Source organism: Austrofundulus limnaeus, unplaced genomic scaffold (assembly GCF_001266775.1).
Source record: "Austrofundulus limnaeus strain Quisiro unplaced genomic scaffold, Austrofundulus_limnaeus-1.0 Scaffold205, whole genome shotgun sequence".
In the NCBI taxonomy this organism is placed as follows: domain Eukaryota; kingdom Metazoa; phylum Chordata; class Actinopteri; order Cyprinodontiformes; family Rivulidae; genus Austrofundulus; species Austrofundulus limnaeus.
The window spans coordinates 242680-247492 of record NW_013952607.1 but is presented as its reverse complement, the minus strand read 5'-3'; the positions used below and the strand labels follow the sequence as shown (position 1 = coordinate 247492).

General features: G+C 37.5%; 1 protein-coding gene across 1 annotated transcript in view; it reads right to left on the bottom strand.

Annotated features, from left to right (window-relative positions):
• LOC106524879 (scavenger receptor cysteine-rich type 1 protein M130) overlaps nucleotides 1–2027 on the bottom strand; it is a 16973-nt gene extending 14946 nt beyond the window's left edge. Inside the window, exon 1 of the mRNA XM_014018884.1 lies at nucleotides 2011–2027. The gene's annotated coding sequence lies outside the window, so the exon portion shown is untranslated. The remainder of the gene's footprint in view (nucleotides 1–2010) is intronic.
• Nucleotides 2028–4813: the final 2786 nt, after the last annotated feature.

Sequence of the window (4813 nt, the reverse complement as noted above, 5' to 3'; positions counted from 1 at the left end):
ATGTATGTATGTATGTATGTATATATATTCTCTACTCTTTCCACACCAAAATCAAAATAAATTTTCTTGGCTTGAAAGTTGGCCAGTTTTCAAGAGAAGAATGCACTATATTCAGTGACAAAAATAGAAACCATAAAATTATTTCACATTTAAAGTATCACCTTCCTGCAGGTAAAATGGTAACGATGGCCAGATTTGGCATTTGACATTTAATCACTTCTGCAAAGCAAACTTAAAGTTGATGCTTGTGAAAAAAAAATCTAAATAAAATTTTAGCATAAGAAGTTTGACACTCATTAGGTGCAACATCAATAATTTTCTCCAGTTCGCAAAATATAATCGCACATTTAGTTTAATTTCCAATTTAAACTGGCAGAACACTGAACTATCTATTTTTACAATCCACTATGCACAAAGACGGTCAATAGTGATTTAGAGCAGTGGCGGAGCCAGACATTTTTCTCAGGGGTGGCCAGACTGGGACCACTACTCACACAGGGGAGGCCACGAAAATCACATCATTTTTTTTACCTGAAAGTTTCTGCAAATCTTTGTGTTTTCCTCATTTCCTTATGTCCTTATACAGGCAGTGACTACCTTATCAACATAGATGTCAGAACCATTTTAAAAGTGTGTGTGGTGGGGCACTGTTGGGGGGTCTGGGGGTCCTCCCCCAGAAAATTTTGAATGAAGTAGATACCATTTCCTGCATTCTGGTGTATTTTACCAGGTTGTTAAACATATTTTTACCTACATAAATAAACACTTGGTTTAATAATTATTTCAGAGGCAAATTCTTCATTAAACTAATTCCATTATCTTGTTTTAAACTCACGGCTACAGCTGAAACAAGATTAATTAATATGACACAATTTATGACTATAGGAGTGCTTTTTATTTTTATATTGATTATTGATTTATTTTTAATTGTAACAGATGTCATTGTGCCAAATAATGATGACCTTCATCTGCATGTTTAAAACTAACATTAATAATTTTACCCAATGAACAGGTGCAATATTGATAACCACCAACAGTGAATTTAGAGGGGTGTTTCAGTTTTTCTGATTTAGTGATCAGCCTACTCATAACCAAACACAGAGCATCATGCAGTCTTCATAACATAAAATTACACTGTGTTATGGTGACAAAAAAAAAAAAACATTTGTCACCATAAGTCCAAACGTCGACACTATAAATCAGATCATATAGGCATTTGTTATGTATAACAAGGAAAAGCCATCACTTCTTTGTCATTACTCTTCTTCAGTGATAGAGCTTGGTGATGTTTCGAACTGTTAAACACTGCCACCAACTGTTCAGGAGSATTATTACACCCCTAAATGTTGTTTCACTGTGGAAGGGGTGTGTACAGCAGGGTGGCCAATGGGGTGGCCAAAGATTTGTCTGTGCCACCCCCTGGCTCTGCCCCTGATTTAGAATCAGTCTGATGCGAGATGGCCTCACAGATTATTTGAGGACATATATTGGGCTCAAACTTGGTGTTGTAGCTGAGAGTCGTCTCCGGCATTCACTCTGAGACCTTTGTCTACAATGTTGAGTTTTACAGTTGATGTAAACGCTGTCTGTTAGCAAGAAATTGCACAAACCACTGGATGTGTTCAAGTGAAACTCAGAAAATAATCACTGACTTACTGTGATTAGAGTAAAGCCAACTCAAATTGGCCATCACAACTCCTGCAACCCCCCCAGAATTTCTATAACTCAGTCAGCTTTTACAGGACTGAGCTAAAATGTGGTGTGGTTGTAGTAGCTGACAGTCATCCTCAATGCGCACTTTAAGCACAAATAAATTCCACAATGCTGCGTGCAGTTACTTAAAGTTACTTTCAGGACCAAAACAGCTAAAAAGCTAATGCAGAACGCCCTCCCTTATTTAGTGTATACATTTATATTGTCAGCGGTACAATAAGTTGTAAGTCATTCTTTAGACAAATGTGATTTGAGAAGAAGATTCAAATGATCATGTTTAAAATATATTCTTCCTACCGTGGAGACCGGCTCACTTTGTTCAACAGAAGAACAGGTTTCTTCTGGTCTTTGACAGCAGCTCTCGTTCACAAACACTTTTCAGGAACTTCTTGTCTTTTTATGTCACTTGGACTTATTCCTGTTGTGAAACTTTGCTTCTCCATCATCAGCATATTTAATCAGTTCCTTATGCACCCCCCCCCCCCCCCCACACACACACACACACACACAACCACCATCCACCCCTCTTCTGCTTTAAGATGGAGAAAACAATTTGCCCACAAAATTACTGATGCCTGAATACAAAAAGTAATAGTTTTTGTATTATTTTTTGGGTGAAAAAAGTACAGTGATGTAGACATTTATTTTTTTATTGGCTTTATATCAAAATTTATTCAAACTAAATTAGTTATAGCAAAAACCTAAAACAAATAGAGATTTTTTAATGTGTTAAATAACACAAGTGCTTTATTCTTGCATTTTATGCTCTTTTCTGGTTAAAAATGATAATAATAAAATCACAGTAAGTACCATGGTAACTTTTTCTTCTGTTTTGTTGCATAACTTTAACGTTAAGTGTCTGTTCAGCAGTTTGGTCCAACTGATTTGACCATCTGTTTTCATTCTGAAGCTCATCTCTGTCACAAACTCCCAACTTCTCCTTTCGTGCATTTTTCATTTCGCACAGTAAGAAAATAACATTTTACAACCAAAATTGACTCCCCTCTTAATGTAAACAAAGCACACATGTTTATCTTAGGTGGCCAGAAGTTAGATTAAACTAGCAACTACTGACCAGGTTTACTTATGATTTAGTTATGGAGATTTGGGTAAGTGTTTGATGAGGGAACATTATAACATGATATAAAGCAAAAAAAAATGTTGATTTTGCATAATACCTACCCGTTAACATTACAGAGAAGAAGAGCCGAGCCTTTAAAACAGGCTGCTACAAGAGATGCTAAGTAACTTTGTGCAATGTGTGACTGAGAAAGATGTTCATGGAGGTAAAAACGAGCTGTTCTGGTTAGATGTCATATTCAGGTTGCTTAGTCATTCAAGTTTAAGTACTTCTTGTGCATGTGTGTGTGGGGGGGAGGTTGTTTTGGTGACATTTGGGGGCAATTTTAAGACAAAACGCCCACCTTTGGGGACAACTGGTGCATTTGGGGACAGTTGAGTCCCCGTTTGGTTTAAATGTCATTGGTGAGTTGAGGGTTGGGTTTAGGACCAAGTTGTGAATTAAGTTTAGGTTAGTTTTAGGGTCAGGTAGGTACCTGTGAGGTTAGCCTTAGGGTTTGTGGTCAGGGTTAGGCTGTAAAAATGTAATGGTAGTCAATGGAATGTCCCCAAATGTGTAGCTGGGCGAACCTGTGTGATCATGCTAACAAACAATTCTTTCTTATCTCTGAGCTGGAAAGATTGAATTTTGGAAAGGTGGTCAGATTATTGCACGTCCACTCACACCTGTCCCCATTTAGTAATCAGCTCAGGTGTTTCTGGTTCAGTTAATCAGTGTTTGGGTATAATTATACTCTGCACTCTCTACTATCCAGTTAGGCATTATTTATCTTCTGTTCTTTGTCAACTATGTATTTATCATTTCTGTATCCTGTTTTGATTATTTCCGGGGAGTCGTTCTGAGTTTCAATTCCTTCTGGGAGTTCTCAAGTATGCTGCCATGTCAGCTTTTTGTTTTTCATTGGGTTTTTTTAAGTGCTTGAGTGTATATATTTTTTTAACTCTGTGCTCTATATTTTTTACCTCCCTAATTTTAAGACAAGTGTGCACACGAGTAATTCTTTTTGCATTGCATGCACCTCCTTTCTTCTCTTGTCCTCCTGGTTGCATATTATAGTCCCTTTACCCTAAAAATATATTTTTATTCATTTGGATGTGCTTGTAAATCAACAGAAAATTTGTTTCAGTCACAAAAAATCAAAAGCCAGATCATAAACTCAACAAATAGACACTGTAAAAAGGATCAAAACAATAACAGTGTTGGTGAAATAGTTTTAGTTTTCCAAACACTTCCAGTATCCAGAAATAGAGGACAGTGATGTTTTGAAGTAAAACACATATTGATGTTCTGGTAAATCATTACAGGCTCTGATACACATCATCTGATGGGAAATGATGTGGGAACGTGTGTGGTGCAAAGAGGAACTGTTGTCCTGACAAACATACTGATCAGACCTCAAATAGAACAAGGGTTGAGTCAGGAAAGGTGGGTGTTCACAGGGTCCGACTCAAAACCGACTCCTTTTGAAGAGAAACTTATTTACATCTGAAAACAGATCAGCAGTGTTAGGACCAGATGTATCTTTTGTAAATTACAAGAATAAAGTCAAAATTTTACACGACGTCCATTTTCTGTTCCTGGGTCGACCCAAACCTGCTGAGGATGGCCTCCTACGGGTCACTGTCATTCCTTTTGGGTCACTCTTGGAGTAAAATGCTTCCATCCACATTATGTGACAACTAAATCCATCAGTGCAGCCATGAACTGTGATGCCATATGGCTTGAGTTTATCAAATGAATCCATTTACCACAGTGTGTTGGGACCCCTACTATTCTACTGCCGACGTCAGAGACGCTGTGCTCACTGGAGTTCCACTTCCTCTGGATCTAAATGACCGTCCTTTGTTTCCTGAGAAAAACAAAACCCTCTCAGACCACCAGACAGCTCCTCTTTCACAAAAGCGATTTCTTCCAAAAAGCTTCTTATTTCTTCGACATACAGTGGTTTGCAAAAGTATTCATACCCTTTGAACTTTTCCATATTTTGTCACATTACAACCACAAACATAAATATATTTC